This window comes from Patagioenas fasciata, chromosome 1 (assembly GCF_037038585.1).
Source record: "Patagioenas fasciata isolate bPatFas1 chromosome 1, bPatFas1.hap1, whole genome shotgun sequence".
Classification (NCBI taxonomy): domain Eukaryota; kingdom Metazoa; phylum Chordata; class Aves; order Columbiformes; family Columbidae; genus Patagioenas; species Patagioenas fasciata.
The window spans coordinates 89,865,397-89,885,443 of NC_092520.1; the positions used below are offsets into that span (position 1 = coordinate 89,865,397).

General features: G+C 36.2%; 1 long non-coding RNA gene across 1 annotated transcript in view; it reads left to right on the plus strand.

Moving 5' to 3' along the window:
• Positions 1-297: 297 nt before the first annotated feature.
• LOC139827012 (uncharacterized) overlaps positions 298-20,047 on the plus strand; it is a 64,151-nt gene continuing 44,401 nt past the window's right edge. Inside the window, exon 1 of the long non-coding RNA XR_011737190.1 lies at positions 298-504. This is a non-coding gene — a long non-coding RNA (uncharacterized lncRNA). The remainder of the gene's footprint in view (positions 505-20,047) is intronic.

Here is a 20,047-nt window from a genome sequence, read left to right on the forward strand (position 1 = left end):
GGTGACTCTACTTTTGTTTGGATTATGAACTTCTGCAACATGTAACTCAAAAGAGATTCAGTTTCCAAGAGTAAATAGAGATTGATGAATTGTAGTGATAATTTCTTTATGAAGCAAAGTGCATTCCAAACATTTTTCCCATGACAAAAATGTTCTATTTGCATAAATAGGCTATGTATACAGAGTATATATATATATATATACAGAATAATCTTGCATAGATCTTTGACAACGTAAATTTCTCCCACGACCTGATATTTCTGTGTTTAAAAATCCTATTGCAGCAGGAAACTTCAATGCTAATAAGAATAACAGTTAATAACATACATATAAATGGGGACATTGCAGGCATCAAGATGCTATTTCTTTTTAGAAGATATACATACTTATAAAATAGGAAGCAGTCAATCATCAAGACTCAATGAACTCTTTCCTGTACTGTTACAATAAACAAAATGCATTGTGTTCTGCTGTTGCTAAATAACAACTTTGGAAGTAAGAGACGTGAGTAAATCTAATTTTTTGTTTGTTTGTTTAATCTTTTTTATCAGTGTTGTTCTTTATTGTTTTGTGTTCTACTTCTATTGAAATATAACATCATGATTTTATTAAATTTGGGAAGAATATGTAACAGTTGAAAAAATGCCTTCACACTGTAAAAATGGTATTCAGTCTTTGACACTTTCCAACTTCTCCATCCAGCTAGACAAGCTTTCTGAAACATTTATTCCTGATTAAGTGGAGAATGAAGATAGGCCAACACAGTAGATGTAAGGTATACTGTGTCTTTGACTTAAACTCTGTAACCTTTTAACATTGAATAAAAGGTCTGCTGTGTTAGACAGGTAACTCTGATTTTTACAGAGATTGATGCCTGCTTGAGACTTTGAATGAAATGAGGTCATCTGTTTTGTGTTCAACTACAGAATGAGGATTTATTGTCTCAGTTTATTTTATAAAAGTATGATTATTAATCCTTGTATTTTCATGATCTTCAAACATTTATTTAGTTATAGGTACTGTACATGAATTAGTACTGATGGGTTTTTTATTATTAATACAAAATCACAGTTACAGTGTGGTCAGAACCAAAAACTAGAATTGCTAAGCCTTCCCTGTTAGAAAGCAGTAAATTAGTATAGAATAAATTAGTATAGAATAGCATTAAGGGGTAAAAAAGTAATTCAAAATTATGTTGCAGCAATTAAAATAATGATTTCAGCCAATATTTGCCTTTGAAGAGTAAGAGATTAGTAATTTGAATACATTTTTTTCACATAAATAACCTCACACTTCCTTATTTTTTAAAAAATGTGCAGACTTCCAAAGGATATGTGGATTTATTTCTGTAATTTTAGTAAAACCATTCTTTCTTCTAGTAAACTGAAATTCATGGGTCTGAACTGCTCCCACAGAAGACAGTATCATGACCATTATCTGCTCCTCCGCAATCTAGAATTATAAAAAAGTTTCCTCCTTTGTCATAGTATCTACATACCAGGATAGATTTCTAACGTATACTTAATTTATGTGCTTTGACAAAAGACAGAACGTGAGTATAAGTATCATAAACATGCTGGTTCTGGTTGTCTGGTTAAAGGTAAGTTTTTTCATATACCTAGGGGACAAATACAACTTCTGTGACAAACAAGGACTATAGAATGTCTCCAATAAGAATTTTAACCCTATTTTTCATTTACATAAGTATTTTTCATAATAAATTGTTTCATTTATTAAGTATAATTTGACCTATGCCCCTCAAAACACAGAAATCATTATATTTTTCCCTTAAAAATGATAAAAGTACTTTCTCCAAATAAAAAGGTGGTCTCTCTATACTTTCCACGTAGCAGTAATCACTGGGGTTTATATTCTTTGCACATTTTTAATGTTTAAATGTGATTAAAGGCTCCTTTGATAAAAAATATGCTCTCTACTTCCTTGAATTCCTACATTATTTATGTTGATGCTGCTACTATCTTTTTTTCCCAGTACGACAAAAGTCAGAGGCCCCTTAAATTTAATTGTTCCCTCATAAAAGGTCACAGGTTGTTAGGAACCTCATGTTGTGATAAGCTAAATTTTTATGGGAGGTGGAAATCTTTGCTGTCAGTCACTCCCTAGCATGGTACTTGCAAGTACTTTGGACACTGAGATGGAAAACGCAGAGTTGAGGTTTATGTATCAGAGGAGGAAAAAATTAAACCTCAGAACAAAACAAAACAAAATACAAACCAGAGCTAGTGCCAGAAACCATACACCAAGGAACGCCAACTCTCTCCCTCTTTAACTACTAGGTACATGGCATGAAAGACTGCTTCCAGATCCCACTGAAGTTTGTAAGGATGTTTGCAATCAGCATCAGTAGGCAGGATCAGACCATTACTTTTCTAGCTCTGGGTAACCACAAAATATTAGAAACTAAAATGATGGCAGACTTATTTAAGAAAAAGTGGATTGAGGCATTTCTTCATAAGATTGTCATGTTACATTATCACCTTCCCTCTTTTTGATGCCCTTGTTGCTGGTTTTCTCATGTCAAAACTCATGTATTTCCAACCATAAAAACAATTACGGCAGTAGTTCTTCAAATGCCATATTGTGATACAAAGATGTTGCAGTAAATATCGAGCTTCTCCAACGAGTTGTTGCTGGTGGTCATGCTGGGCATGGGACAGTGCTGCAAGAAAGAGCAGGCTGAAACATGTAGGGTAGGGAAAAAAAGAGGCAAAACCAAGAGAGTTTTCTCCCCATTCCTGCCCTTGAGCTTGCCACAGTCACCTCCTTCCAGCCATATTTCCTGCTCTGCCCCAGCCACCTCACAGAAATTCAATTTCCAGTCCCTCAGTATGTTGGAATAACCTCTCAGACTTCCATTAGTGTACAAATATACATATATAAAACACAAGAAAAAGTGTGTGTTGCAGAGAAGAGGATGAGAAACGGAGTAGAATGACATGTGGAAAAGCGTATGGAGAACCAGGGACATATGGACACCAGGATATGTTTTATTGAAAGTATCAGAGATCCTTGTTTGATATAACTAACTGGCAACATGGGTATTTCAAGGAACTATATCATGTCACACAGCATTTTTCCTGTACTATACCTTTAATATGGCAGATTGTATACACATTTCAATTTTTTGTTTTCATACTTTTGGCTAACAATGTATTAGTAAAGTCATAGGAACATATGAAGAAGTTGAGAAAAGGTAGGGAATAAAATATTTTGCCACAGAAATTCTGTATATGAGTATTACTTATTTTTCTTTTCATAAATGTGCAGTCAGCTCTAGTAGCTCAGTTTATGTTTTGGCTTCAAATACCAAATTTGGCTTGGCTCTGCAACCAAAGATTTTGGTTTATCAGAGGTTAATGGTAGCTTGTCCATTGAAGTTACCCCTATAAAGATATTTGAATGAAATTTTAGAATGTTTTACATAGTTTTCTGATATTTTTTTGGTTGCAAAATGGAGAACATGAATATTAATGCTCAATCAAAAATTAACCTAGAATGCTGACTGTATATAACATAGAAAGCAAGAATGTAAAATACTTCGCCTGATCCAGATCATTTGATAAAGATCACTCAATTATAAATGACAAATGCTAAATAGCAATTCCTTTTCAGTGTTTATGATGCTGGACACACACAAAGAAGAAACATAGAGACAAAGTCTTCATTTATAAGTGTCTTGGGTCTGGCTGGAATGCTGTTAACATTCTTCAAAGCAGCCTGCATGGTGTTGTGTTGTGTTTGTGACCAAAGTGGTGTTGATAACACACCAGTGTTTGAAGTATTTGCTGAACCATGCTTGCATGGCTTCAAGATTTTCTATGTTTCTTACTGCTTGCACTCATAGTAAGTGGTTTGAGAGTGGACAAGAGGCTGGAAAAAGGACACAGTTGCTCAGACCATATGATGTTGTACTTATAAATAAAAGCTGGAGTTTTGGTCTTTCCAAAACAGCTATTACTTGGAGGGTGGATGAGCATTATCCTGCTTATGATAAGCTATGAATGATTGAACAACTGTCCTGCATATTTTTTTTTCCTCTTTTCTCCTTCCTTCAGCTACTAAACTTCCTTTCTCTCAACCAAAAAAGTTCCTTGTTTTTTTTTCTCTTTCTGTTCTCTCCTTCATTCTCCTACATTCTATTGGGGAGTGCAGGAAGTGACTAAGTGGATGGGTGGGTGGGTGTTTAGTTGCTGATCAGGGTCAACACACCACAATATGAAACACATGTAAAAACTGTAGCCAATGGAAAAGGTCTAAGCAGAAATTTTAGCTGCTGTACTGGAAGCAAAATAGCTGTGTAGTGCTGAGATAGATTCACTACCACATGTACAATACTGGTTGTGGCTCTAAAGCTTGCATCCATGCAATACTTCCAATGTTTTTCAGCTAGCTAGAAACTTCTTTAATTCTTATCCAAAGATGAAAATCTGAAGTAATATTTCTTTACTGATCCTAGACAAGTAAATAATTATTTTAACATCTGGTTGTTATTGAAAGAAAACCATATGAATGTGTGAAAAACTGTATTGTACAAATCTTACTGTTGGACTATTGATCATTAAGGAGCAAATATTTATTTTCCAATATGGTCTTGAAGACCAGAAAAGTCCTGGTGTGCTTTTTCACTGCTTTCTGGGATTGCAGATTATCCATCTAATTTCTTCATAACCTAAATAATCTGATGACACATAGTATCAAATTGGAAATAGAAATTTTCTGTGTCTGAAACATAAGAAATTCCAAATTTTTATAATATTTTCTACATCGTCTTTTAATAGTAACTTTTGGTCATCATTCTCCTTTTGGATTGGAAATTTACAGTGAAGGTTTCTTTTCTCACAGACATAGTGACCATTATACCATCCACTGTACACACCTAAAATAATTTGATCCAAAGATTTTATGAAATCTAACATAGAAAAATCATATGCCGTATTTAAGCTTGAAAATAACCTGTTATAACACTCTTTATAAAGGAAGTTCCACCTCACTGGAAAACCATGCTTGCTATCTGCTTTTTGTCTGATCCCAGAGTTGTCCCTGCTTTGGGCAGGATCGTGGAGTGGAGACCTCCTGAGGGACCTTCTCACCTGAGGGATTCTGTACTGGATTGTCAAAGTATTTTTTGTCATGTAAATAGACACAAGGATGGATAATTTGAGGAAACAATTCAAAAGAAAGGAAAAAACTTGTGTGGTTTCCTCAATAGTTCAGTATAAATTGTCTTTCCCCTGCTTCCTCTCTGTCTTTCCGTATTTGCTTGGCTTTGTTTCTTTCTGATTCTGGAAGGAATTGAATTCTTACCCTGACACCAAGTTCTTCAGGCTCCTACCAGTTCTGAAATTGTATATTCCATGACAACAATATTGAAAAACCATATTAATACAGTGTTACCAACTTTTCCTCACTTTAATTCATGAAATGATACCTATATCAAAGACCATCCTAAATCCTGTCCTGAAAAAGGCTTTGGTTTCAACAATTCTCTTCTATATCAAAAGAAAAAGAGAACTTCATTTGCTCAGCTACTTCCTCTCTCTGTTTTACAATGCTAAGGTCTCCTACAATGAGAGAAGTGGATAAATTACCAATAAAAATGCAAGAGAGATGCACTGAGGTTACCCTATAAGCAAGAAATGACAAGAAATGTGGGGGATAAGCAGAAGATGCTGGAAGACCAAATTAATTGTTGGATAATGGGAGAGAAGAAAATATGAGGTCAAATTGGTAAACCCAGTACTAAGAAGCAGATCTGAAGGAGGGAAATTTGCGTCAGACAATGATCATCTGACTTGTTCTTCTAAATTATGAATGGTGACCAACAATGACCATCACACATGCTAATAGTGGACTGACATAATTTAAGAAATACAAACAACACAATACAGTTTACGATGTAACTCAGGAGTATGGGACACTGTGGGAACTCTGTAGATGGAAAAGTGCCACAGTGAAACCAAAAGCCTTTAAAAAAACCCTGAAAAAAAATTACACAAGTGCTTGTGTGCAAACTAAAAAGCCTGAACCAAAGTCTATTGAAAGCAACATTAATCTTCCAATTAACTTTAGTAGGCTTTTCATGGATCTTATTCATGATCATTAAAAATGAAAAACAGGAGTCTCATGATTCATCTCTCATTACCCCAAATATTCATTTAATGAAATCACTACTCAAGTGAAGTTGATGAAGCTCTGCCATTGACTTACAAGAAGCCAGGACCCCTGCCAGGATGACACAAAGTACAAAAAATTGAGGAAGATTCTGCTCTTACCTTAAGCACAGGTAACAAATCTGATCTTTAATTATCATACAAGATGATATCATGTCTCCGGAATAATCGAAAATATTCTTTTTAAAATCCGGCAGTCTCACTTTTCTTAACTTCAGAATAATAATGCCATATTTAAGTTTTATAGAGCCTGACTATCACACTGTACAATTGTTTTTTTGTAAGAGACATGTAAGGCATTATTTGTACAGCTACTTAGTCATTAAAAGTCATATTTTTTCCAATTAAAAACATTGACTGGAAAAGTAGTTCATATGAGAAGCCTGCTTTCCTCTTTCTTAATCATCCAGAAAACAATTAGTTGTCTATGTTTGAATACTACCAAAAACCTTTGAATGATTATATAGTTAAATTAGAAAATAAGGCTTCCCTTTTGTACAGGACATAGGTGTGTGGAAACAACACCTCTGCTTCAAATATTTCACGCAAAAATTATCTTGCATTACTCAAAACATTTCTAATGAAAATGAAGAAAGCCACAGTGTGAAAACAATGTGATATTCCCTCATATCTGGTAAGAGGAAGGTGGAAAATTGTTGTAAACATAATGAACCAATATCTCAGGCCTTGTCCATCTTCTTTATTGTTCCAAAAATTGTCCTAAGCAGTCAGAAAACAATCCAATATAGTTCACAGGGATATAAAGAAAGCATAACATGCTTTTGCCAAATTACTCACAGCATTTCTGACAACGTCAGAGCAAAGTGTCCAGTTAAAAAGTCAACATATTGGTGAACGTGATATCACATCTAACAACCAATCCAGCTCTGACAAGACATGACAACCCCAAAACATTGGAAAACCACTGTAATTTTGGCCAATGGGAACGTGAGGTTAACATGTGTTTGTTTAATTCATTTTTTTATACTACCAAGCTTGTAGAAGAATAAATTTCATGCTGTTTGACTGTCCTAGACAGTATTTTTCTACATATTTGTCATTTTTCACAAAAATTCAGGTAAATAGGTGATTAGATGTAGATGAGACATTCTTCACCAGTACTTCAGAGGAATTTGGAGTGGATGACACCTCAGAATCACAAAAACAGACTTACATTTGGAAAATTTATTTAATTTATTACCAATCAAAATCAGAGTAGGGTAACGAGAAATAAAAACTAAATCTTAAAACACCTTCCCCCAGTCCTCCCTTAGTCCCAGACTTAGCTTCACTCCAGATTTTCTCCACCTCCTCCCCACCAGCAGCTCAGAAGGACAGGGAATAGGGGTTTTGGTCAGTTCACATGTTGTCTCTGCTGCTTTCTCCTCCTCTTGGAGAGGACTCCTCACACCCTCCCTCTGCTCCAGCATGGGTCCTTTCTATGGGTTGCAGTCCTTCAGGAACAGACTGCTCCAGCATTGGTCTCCCACGGGGTCACAGGTCCTGCCAGGAGCCTGCTCCAGTGCAGGCTTCCCAAGTGATCAGAGACTCCTTGAGCCTCATTCACCTGCTCTGCCGTGGGGTCCTCCATTGGCTGCAGAGGGACAACCATCCTCACCATGGTCTTCACCATGGGCTGCAGGGGAATCTCTGTTCCAGCACCTGGAGCACCTCCTGTCCCTCCTGCTTCTGTGACCTTGGTGTCTGCAGGGTTGTTTCTCTCACATAATCTCATTCCTCTTTCTGGCTGCAGTTGCTGTTGACATGCAGACCCAACACATCCACAGACAAAACTCGAGGTATAAGATTAGTTTTAGCATCATGGTCCTGTGACTGATCACAAGCTTGGGGAAGCCAAACAGCAGTTTTGGTCTTTGCTATTCAAAATGTACCCCTACCCTGTATCTGTTTCTTGCCAGGTTTGACAACTGCAAACTACCAGCCCAACTTATCTTAAAAAATACACATAGTCTTCTCTATAGGCAGTCTGTTTGGCCTGCCCAGTGCCACGAGTAGAAAAGCAAGTCAGAATAACACTGGTAATTTTGAATTCTCATAGTATACATATTTCAAATGTAATGCTGAAAATCAAATATATCCAAACTCTTAAATGGAGTGTTTTCTCAGGCACAAAGCAACCAGGACAGCTCCTGTTTAGCCAATGAAAACATTTCTAGGGCACAACTCAAAATTGGACACTGCTGTATTTGTAAAAGGCTGAGTATAATGACTGTGCCTGTGTGGGCTAGTTCCACCCCACTGAAGAAACAGTCACCTCCTGGTGTATTCAGGTCACTGAGGTAACAACCATAATATTGTCTGAGGATGTTTAAAGAAAAAAGGGGCTAAATACATTTGCCTAGTTATTCAAACTCATGCACCAAAGGGAGGGGTAGTAGACAGGAACTTTAGTATCAGGACAGACTACTCATTTCTTCCCAGTTGCCTCCTTACTGACAGGAGAGTCCTGAGCTGGATGTTTTATAGTATTTTTAGGCAAACAAAACAACTGCTTTCCCTTATGAACTAAGTCTTAACTTTAATTCCCTCTCAGATCTGCTGATCAGCTAAAAGAAAGCTAAATTTGCTCTTCATAAATATTTTTTTAAATTAAAAAGACAAGTTTAAAAAGAACACTTGTGAAGTCCCCCATAGAAGTTAGATGGATTGCACAAGGCCTGCACTACTGAGAGTGGAATTTGAGGGGGACAAATACTGATTGGATATTTGAAGCAAGTCATTTTATATATGTTACAGTTCTTCTAAAATGGAAAAAAAAAAAAAGTCCTCTCACTTCATCTACCCACATATTTAAGTGTGGAGAAATGTTTTTGTGTCAGTTAGAAACTCCACATTAAACAGACCTCTCATTTCAATGGTGATCTACAGGTATTACAAAGATTTAATGTCAGTGATGAAAACCACTGATTCTAATCCCAGCTGAGTTTAAATCAATGTGATACAACATTACAGATAACATTGGTTAACATGACTGTAAAGTCTTCACAGACATTTTCGTCAATTTCCTCTTTTCTGAAAATGCTGCCTGCAAGCCAACATCAGGGACACATTAGATTTTGGAGACTATCACAGATCTTCACACAACATAAACATGTTGGAGGCAGGTATTTATGAAGTAAACTATTAATGAACGTATTCATTGACTTGAGTATTTCTTTAGTGAATCACTTTTGCCAAGTAATTACTTTTTAGATTAAGATTGTAGTAGCTCAATTACTCATTCTTACTAAAACTTAGCATTAAATTATTGAAATATATTAATATCTTCTCAAAAATCTGAAACAACATCATGGCTTTATCCTTTTCTCTTCTTTGTACTTCAATTCATTTTCTAATACCAGGTTCTGCAATTGTCTTATTTCATGCGTTAAACTTTTAATATCTATAGATTGTCTACATACTGGGATGTGAATGTTCTACTATGCCTCCTCAAATTACCTGTTGACAGAAAGCCCTTGTATTTAACAAAGCACAGTGGTTTATATTATCTTGTTTGTAAAATCTATTTACACAGCATTCACCCAAATAAAGTAAACGCTATGTTATATAAACTACTTTTATAGACAGAGCTTGTGTTGTTACACCCTGCTGGGAGTTAACTGTGAAAAAATTTCCTGGAAGACAGTGCCCGTTGTTTGGGATACACTTTCAGAGAATGAATACTCAAGGGACACACAGCTCATTACCTCATACCATACTCAGCTGAGTACGGAATGAACATTTTGAAATAAATAAATATCCTACAAGTTACAGCATACTAACCTGCTCTTTGTCATGTGTCTAGGCAATAGAATATTTCAGATACTACAATTAATGCCAAAGAAAAATTCCTTGTGAGACAAAGCATCAGCTTATTCAGACCATGAGAAGGTCAGACAGTTTTTCTGGCCTGGAAGTGTTCTTGTATTGTGAATTTCAGTGTAATCTATACATTCCATCACACCACTGATGGCAAGTATTTTGGGTCTACACATAGCAGAGACACAGAAGAAGATAACCAGCTCTTCATATCTGCAAATTCCTCAGCCATGGCCTTGTTCTAATTCTTCATTATCATGAAAGAATTCTGACTTGCTTATTGCTGTTGTGGCAAAGGTCATTTTTCTAGATTTAGCTGTTTTCCTTTGCACAGAAACCTGCTCAGCTGGGATATCCTGCAGAGTGCTGTTCATTTATTGATAAATATACTTCCTTTCAAATTTGTCAGTCACTGATACACAAGTCTTAGGGAGTCCTCAGAGTTAAAAAAAAAAAAAAAAAGAAACTTAGCAAAAATAGATTTACTCAGGTTATATTTAGGTTAAAAAAAAGTGTCTAAAACTGTGAAGAACAAATTTTTTAAAAGGACTGTGCTACTTAGACACTTAAGTTGTATATATTCACAATATGGTTTAAGATTGTAAATATATTTTTAAATGGCCTTTAGGTACTGTTAAACTTTTCCTACTTCTTGTCATTTTATTAACCCATTAACTGATGGCAATCAGTACTGTAACTCCATCTCTGCATCACTGTTCAACTTTAACAAATGTTTATTTATGTAAAGAGTCTTCTTTATGATTCCAGTGATTTCAAGATGGATCTGCCTTCACCATTTCTCACAGTATTAAATGACAAAGTATGAAGAATTTGTTACACAAATATCACTCCATGACAGATTGCAGATCAGAAATCTTCCCCAGAGAGAAGGTTTCTCCTAGTCTGATTGACTGAATGTCAAACTGTGTGGAAATTGCATGAATGGCAGCAGAGAGCGTGCCCATCTATAAATGACCTATATCTAGATGATGGAGATGAGGGTTAACCATCCAGACATCAATTCCATCCTAGGAGGAGCGTGATGATGTAAGAGAAAGGGAGATGGAAAGAGAGAGGAAGCAAAAGAGTGAAAACAGTCAAAGAGTGTGAACAAGAGAGGTGGGGTGCATGCACGAAATACCAGGGGTTGGAGGAGCAGAGAGGGAAGAGAGTGCTCACATCTGCCGGACATGCCTGCCTCCCTAAATGCCCCTTTACTCTAGTATCCTCAAGCTTTGTAGAAAACCTATTCTTCATCTCTTCGTAGAATCTTTCCCATGTGGCTTAGCTGTGCAAAAAAGCATTAAAAAAAGTGTGGATCCTGCCATGAAAAGTTTGACTTCTTAGTTGCACAACCCACAGAAGAAATAAATTTGCAGCTCTCAAGTTTTAAAGATTTTGACAGTAAAACATTCTTTTACCTGCAAATCTTTTAAAAGTCAGTGTGTATTTTTTGCATGTCTACTTACACATTGCCATGAATGTTTTTATATTTGTATCAAGGTATTTAGTTGGAAAAGGTTAACTTACATGGCCATTGCCCATGATTTAGTTCATTCTTTGGTAGCCACTTTGGAGTTCCCTATAAGGATCTGTGTCTTGGTTTTCTAATGCTTTTTACTTTCTATCTTTATGATTTGCAGGACAAGTGAGAATTAGTTTCCTTCTTAGAAAAGTTTTTTTCTTAAAAATTCATTTCTTTCTGCTAAGAAAGAAACGCACGAAGCAAAAAGATTGTAGGCCCTAGTGTGTTTAATTTGCTTCATGGAAGAGAGGAGAAAATATACATACTATTTTTGAAAAAGATCTCATAATACATTTCTGTCTCACTGCACCATAAATTAGAAATAGGCAATCTGAATTACATAAAAAAAATATGAACATGATTTTCTTTCTGTTTTCTGTAAGCATTGGAGTCATAGGCAACAAGATAGAAATCATTTTTGTCTAGAATGAAGCTAGAATTCTAGTGTCTTTAATGTAAAAAAGTCATTCTGTACTAATTATACTATTCTTACACTACAGGAACTGAAATGAATTAATTGTGACTAAATTGTAACTCACTGTCATTGTTTAGCCCTAGCTGGTGACTAAGCCCCACATAGCCACTCGCTCACTCCCCCTCACATCAGGATGGAGGAAGGGATCAGGAGAGTAAAAGTGAGACAAGTGGGTTAAGATTTAAAAAGTTTGGTAAGTAAAGCAAAGGCTGCACACACAAGCAAAGCAAAACAAGGAGTTCATTCACCACTTTCCATGGGCAGGCAGGTGTTCTGCCATCTCCATGACGACAAGGCTCCATCACATGCTATGGTTACTTGGTAAGGCAAATGTCATCATTTCAAATGTCCCTCAGCTTTATATGGTGAGCATGACATCATATGGTGTGGAATATCCCTTTGGTCAGCTGGGGTCAGGTGTCCCAGCTGTGTCCCCTCCCAACTTCTTGTGCACCCCCAGCCCACTCACTGGTGGGGCGGTATGAGAAGTAGAACAGGCCTTGGCTCTGTGTGAGCACTGCTCAGTGGTAACTAAAACATCCTTTTGTTATCAACACTGTTTCCAGCATGAATCCAAAGCTTAGCCCCATACTAGCTCCTGCAAAGAAAATTAACTCTGTCTCAGCTAAAACCAGCACACTGAGTAACCATAACAGCAGTTTCACTACAGTATGTGGATTTTAGAATTAAATTTTTTGTACTTTCTTTAGTCCAAAGTTTATCTGAAGCATTCAGAATTGTAAGAGTAGACCAAGAGTAAAGAGCTGACTGAAATTTATGACTCTTCATCCAAACACAACTATCAAGAAATAAATTCTTGACACATTCTCAGGTACATTCTTGTCAAAAATGCCAAAACCAGACATGCTATGATTTGATTTAAATTAGGGTTCACTGCCTTGTGCTGCTTATGAGCCAGATATGAGAAATATGACTACAATACTGAGTTTTAGATCACTGAAATGAAAAATACTTTAAGTGTCACTTCAATATTAAACTACAGTCTAGGAAAAAACCTTACCTTGTTGGGGTCAAACTTCACGGAGGATTGAATACTTCTAAAGTATTCACTTTCTGCTATAACTATCTTATGCATCAAAAGTCTTGTGATTAGATGATGAAGATGGTTTATTTAGAATCACAGTTCACTTTTCCTTATGATGATGTGGATATTTTAACAAAAAAAAAAAAAAAAAATTGAGGATTCAACAGGGTTATATAGATACTACAGAATGTTTAGTTTTGAAGAGACAGCGGTAAAACTGAGTTAAAAATACATATTAAAGTGACAGAACAGCTTGCCACCTACAGAACACTGGAAAGATGGCAACACTTCAAGAGGTCAAAATGAGTTCTAGTACAAATATTTTGTTTGTCAAAGGTAAGGCTTTGTGTTAGGCCTCACACAGAACAGATATATGGTACACCTGATGGTAAATACAAAATGGTATATATTTCAGAAGAGAAAAACTTTCCAGTGGAATTCCATTCTGATTTATGAGGCAAGGGCTTCCCAACATCTAACAAGCTGAAGAGAAGAAATGATACATGGATAAACTCATACATCATCTTCTCAGAAACAAGAAGCTCATTTAAAAAATACTTAGGAGTTTGCTCCTTTCCACAGATATCAGTGAGACTTCAACTTGCACAGAAATGTTCTATATATCTGTGGAGGGGCATTGACAATATAAAGGTCAGTTTTAATCCGGATAGTCCTACAGGAGCAGTTTGTGTAAATATTGACTTAACTTTTTGGCTAGGACACATGCACATTCATCTCCTTGACACTCTGGACATGGGAACTGTATTCAAAGTCTTTTAGTTGAATGAGTGGGAATCATGTTGTGTAGACAATGAACTTAGACTTGGCAGATAAGGTTACTCAGAGATTTTTATTTGAAACTTATTCTAGAAACAACAAAAAGGTACTTATTTGTTTCATGAAAATTTTATTCCTGTGCTGACTCCTTTAATAATTTTTTTTCAGTTCTGTTGACTTTCTTCTTCTACTTCCTTAACCAATTTCCCACCATGTGATACTTGCAGAGATGAGAGGATGATGAAACAATGAGATGATGAGATGAGATGAGATGAGATGAGATGAGATGAGATGAGATGAGATGAGATGAGATGATGAGATGAGATCATACTGCCTTTTGAGCAAATGGAAATGTTTTCCTTACACAGTAGAGCATGATATTGTTAGTTTTCCTAGGTTCTGTAGGTAATGCTCAAAATAGAAATAAGATGAGAGAGGTGAGTGGATGAAGTATGGAAAAGAATTTTTTTTTTAACCATTTATTGCAAACTGTAACACATTTCATAAGACTTTACAAAAGGGTAAAGCTGATGTAGATAAGAGTTCTTTTTTCATAGAGGACATTTAGCTTTCTAGAATAAGCACCACAATCCTATAGAGTCCCTTCTCAGTTCTTCACCATTAATAGCCTCCAATTTCTAACTACTGCCAGCTGAGGAACAGTTTTAAATTCAGTGACGTTGTTTACTTGTTTCATATATTTATTATAGTAACAGAAATAGAACATGAAATTTTTCAGAGCTGACACAACTTGGTAGGTACATACTGGGCTCACACTATGACATCCGCAATGTTCTTGTAATAATCCATTCCATCATCTTGATTTCACATCAATCATCATCAGACTTCCCAATCTTGCCATCTATCCCGTTCAATTCAGAACCAGAATTGTATTCAGAAGCAAGCAGAATCCACACTGGAATAGGTTCTTGGGTCTGGGAGATCAATAGGTCAGAACTGCTGAGTGTATGGCTGAGCACCTCAAACCACGCTCTGATACTGATACAACATTGCCTGGAAAACTGAATGCAACTAAATATATGTGTCAATTCTGACAACCATGGTGAGAAACATCAAGATACCAGTAACCAACTTCACTGACTGAGCACCTTGAGCTGTGCACAAAGGAGATCACACTGCCTACTGCACAACACCACTGAAAAGAACACATCAGATTTGTCCCAATGACATATTTGTGACCTGCACAGGGATTATGGGGGATGGAAGCAGCAGTTTTGCAAATGCTATCGAACAAAAAGGAAAAATTTGGCTGATGCTAGGCCTCAGGAAGAAGGTGGTAATCATAAAAGTTAAAATTACTTAGGTACAGAAAAACACAACTTGACATATAGGGTCTAGCTGGGACTACTTGCATTGTAATTACAAGTGCCTTAGTCCTCTCTTTTGCTTTCAGCGTATAAGTTTCAATAACATTCTTTGATTTTAGTCATGTACTTCTGACATGTCTTGAGGCATGCTTACATTAAGAAAAGTTTAAAAGAAAAATGCTTTTTTAAAATAGCATCTGGAAGTACTGGAAATGTTCTTGAATACCACACACTCTTTTTCAATGCACCTTTTTTCTAACTGGCTTCAAAAAAATCAAGTTTTAAAGGAATTACCACTTTTGTAGTTCCAAAATGTACCTTTTAAGCTTCAAAAACATAAAATTTTCTACATTTTCAGATTCAGAAACATATTTTGTCTTATAGCATAGTTTAACAACTTAAATTATGTATTAGAATAACTGAAGGATTAAGAGAATCTGCATAATGCAATGCAAAGGGAAGAAGACGAGAGGCCGTTGGCAAAAAATATTCTTAAAACATACAAATTTGTTCTAAATTTTATCGTTTTGTGAAGTGAAAAAACTGTAGGTAGTAAACTACTGTTTCTTTTTGAAGAATTTTAAATGCAAACACAAGTTTTCCTTCCAGTTTTATGTTATACTTCACTAACAGCAAATCTAATTTTGCTAGAATTTTTTTCTGTATAAAAGTTTCTTTCTCCTTTGTATTTCCCTATGGGATGTTTTCAATGTACTTAGTCTGCACCACATAGTACATGAGCATTATTACCTTCTTTCTCTTGAACACACTTTGCTCTTTCCCAGTGTCAAAGTCTTTACAAAGAGCACTGAACTGGGAATCTTTTAGAACTTCTGTTTAATTGTAGCAGACATGCCAATTCAGGATGCCAACAATAACATACAGTAGATGTTGTGTGTGGTTTTTTCATAGCTATTGGGATAGTGTTTCTTTGACAAACTGGATAATGAAGTAGGATGAGGTGAAGGGCAACTTCTGCTAGACATGTGTACGTGTTAGAAGCCATGTGGCTGAAAGATTTGAATGGCTATTCAGTGAAAAACAAAAAAAAAGTGTCCTGCTAAAATGTTTCCAGTGTCACTTTTAATTAGAATAGCCTCGACAATACATAGTGGTTCATCCGTTTAACAAAGTATGGAAGTTTTAGCCTTGAAACACTTGGTTAAGCAAGTCATTAACTTTGGGGCCCACTCATCATGTGTCAATTCAAGGGTTATGTGCCTTTACTATATATCAAAACATATGTTTTCCCATATTGCTAGAAGTGTTTGTACTAAGTCTAAGTCTAGAGGTGAACATAGGTGTTATCAGCTTTCAAATAACTTCAGTGCCATCTGTCTGAGGAGGGTTGCACAGTTAACTTGAAGAGCAAAGGTGAGGAATAGGTGCACCGCTGCTAATATAATTTCCTGTTCTTCCTGATCAGGTTCCTCTCACTTTCTGAGTTAGCCTGAAAAAGTGATAGTTCAATATGTGTGCCTATAGTCTATTAAAGAAATTATAATCTGATATAAGAAAAAATAACTGGTAAAATAAATCAGTCATAAAGAGTTTTTGTTATTGCTTTGAGAGATATGTGACTTTGGAGGCATAAATAAAGCACTTGATGCATACTCATCTTACACATTCTCAGCAGGCCTTTCATTTCACTGGTGACTTTTTTTAGCACTTTGTGCTCTCTTCCATGGTTCCAAAAGCATTGGCCTTTAACTCACCCTCTGCTCATGCACATTGTTGAGCAAATAAACAAATGCTCCAAAATACAATTTCCTTGATGAAGATATATCTATCCAGCTGCATGCCAAATTTCAACAGCTCCTGAGGAAGCAGAAAAGTTACAAAGTACATGACATGCCTTTGACAAACAATGTCAAATATGAAGACATACTTATGACCGATGGCCTAGACTAAATGAAGTGAGAGTTTCACTTCTATATCAACAACATTAACTAATGTGCAGCCATTATAAATAGCTACAGCTACAGCTGCAGGCATTATACGACTTCATTATGTTGTAGATAAAGATTATCTCATGATCAAGGTAGAACAGTTGCAATTCGTTTTGAGGTGTATCTTTTAATGCAGAGAGAAGAATATTATCAAAATGATCTTCCATACTCAAGCTACAAAGAGAATAACTTTTCAAAGGCAAAAGTCTAGGGCTACCCTCTTAGGAAAAAAAGTCCTCCTAGTCTATGCAGCCTTGCTGCACCTCACCCTACTTTTGATTATTTGAATACTTTGAGATATTTTAATGCCTTCTCAAATTTAATTACAACAAAGTTTTTTTATTAAAAAAAAAATCTTAAATAAGAAAGGAGAAGACTCCTGAAAATAGAAGGAAGGATGTTAAGGAAGGTATGAGCAAGGACGAGTAAGATGCAAAGGAAGTCAGCATTGCCTTTAAAATGAGGGTTTTGCCAGCTTTGCTTTTCACTTAAGTGGGCAAATCATTCTCCTCATGAAGAAAAATTTCAGACTTCTGCAACAGGGAAGAAGAGTGGTTCTATTGTAATATGGACAGAGACTAGTAATGTATTTCTATTCTTGCTCTGTAGTACTTGAGAGGAGTGAGTAGCGCAGAAACAGATTGTCCTTCTGAAGGTTTTCTTGTCTCATCATCAAAGATCTGAAAAGAAATATGCCTTGAGAGACTGCCTTGTTCAACACTGTCCCGGTTTCTTGAGATTCTATTCCAAGAGAAGAAGCGAATGAGCTGGTGCTGTGAAAACACCAAACAACACACACTCCATAGATGGTGCTGCTAGGGAGAGTTACAAAAGCACCAGATAATGCAGAGAAGGAAAGGCCTGAGACCAGTGCAGAAATTTCCAGGATTCTTTATTTCATCTCCTCTGCAATTGTTGCCACAGAGCAATCATCCAGACTGCTGTTCACAGGTACATGAAGGATCCCTTAAACCATTTAAAAAGAGCTAAAGCATCATCCAGAAGGTGTAAGTGGAGCAGACTGGGGCCCAGAGTTGCCTGGAAGAATTTCACCTTTGAGTTCATCCTGAAGGCATGCTGGAACACTTTTTGAATCATAGTTCTTCAAGTGGAAAGAAGAGATGTCCATGAATTAATTAAAAATTTTGCTAAGCCCTTGGAAGCATTGCCTTATATAACTATCAATATGTTAAAAAAATACATGAATAACATAAGAAAAGCACATGCTTAACTTCGCACATACCTTGACATTGATGAAATATGTAGAGACATAGATATGCTTTTATAAAGCAAGCCATTAAATGTTTCTCGTTAAACTGTTTTTCATTTTTCTGGCACCTCTGAAATGCTTTTGGCATCCAAACACATGAGTTCACTACTTGAAGCTGCTAAAACACAAGGCCTGATACTATGCTCTGTAACATTTTTCATCAGTTCCTTTTACAACTCCTAGCTGCCTGCCAAATGTTCAGCTAAAAAGTCTTATCATTTAGCCCTCTGTTTATCTGTTTATTTTGGTTCACCCCCATCCCTTGAAACTGGGAAAAGCAACAGCATACGTCACACGTAATTCTACAAATCTGTTCTGTCTTTTTGGCTGTTCCTCAGTATCTCAGCAAAAAATGTTTCAAAATACACTCTATTTTTTATAATTAAAATAAATTTGAGTACAATTTAATATGAATATGCATGGGTTTTGTTCTACCTTGACATATGTCTTCAATCAAATTTTGTTATTCTATCGGTTCATGGGTAGAAACAGGCTCACTGTTTCTCAAACCATTAAACTGACTCATTTCCATGTTGATTCTGGACATATCACTGTTATCAGAGGAATGGTTCAGCGCTTCAGACTGATTTTGCTGAGAAATGTACTTTAGAACTATCGTTTCAAGCCCCTGTGTTCCAAGCATGTTGTATCTTTCTTTTTCCCCCTGCAATAATAACAACGACACTAATAATGATGACATTTCTCTCAGTAAAGGCATTGAAGAAGTTCAGCATCCATAATACCAACTTGAATGGGAACAGAAATCTCTACATAACTGGCAAAATTATTACCCTCCCTCAAAAAATTTATTATCAAAATTCCCAAGTGGAGTATTAGAGGTTAAAAAATATCATTCTTTAACGAAGCAGCAAAGCCATCCTTTAACCACTTTGCTGACTTTGTTATCCTTTGCAAGGCAAGTACCAAAGATCTAGTGACTGCTGATTGATGAAGCCTATTTTTTCCTGCAAATTCCCTGCAGTCCAGAGAACCATCTCCCTGTGTGGATGGATGGTAAAATTTTTGGCATTCACAGCTCCTGGTTTACACAGTTACCAATTTTTCCAAACAAAGTAGAAGAGTATCTCAGACCGGGAGCAACAAATGTGTTGTTGTTGTTGTTTGCAGATTACAAAGCACTTAGCAGAAGTACTTTCAAAGGCAGTTTTTTTTAAAAAGAAGAAAAAAACTGCATTATCCACACTGTGAAATTTTTCCCAAATGCAAGGTGAGGTAAAAAATCCGTGGTGGTTCTAATGCTTTTTAACTGGTGAGGAACTCAGCAGGAAGCTCAGCAGTGCATGTGCACATGTGTATATATGTACATGGGCGTGTGCATGTATGAATATGGACATATGCACACGCATGTGTGAGCATGTGTGTTCCTCTGTGTGTGTGGATACATGGCACGCCTACAACAGAAGTTTAAGAAAACATTATAAACCAGATAAGTATATGTTCTACAATATTGCAATAATACTGATAAGAAAATAATAACTGTTGTGCATTAGAAACAGAGAAAATGCCCATTACCTTGTAAAGGATCTTGTTACATTCTTGTATAGGTCCTTCAAACACTAGGTCTGATCTGCCACATGCCCATCTCTCACCTTGAGGACAACCAGTGAAATGCCCACTAAGTGCTGCTGTGCAGGCATGTGAATACAT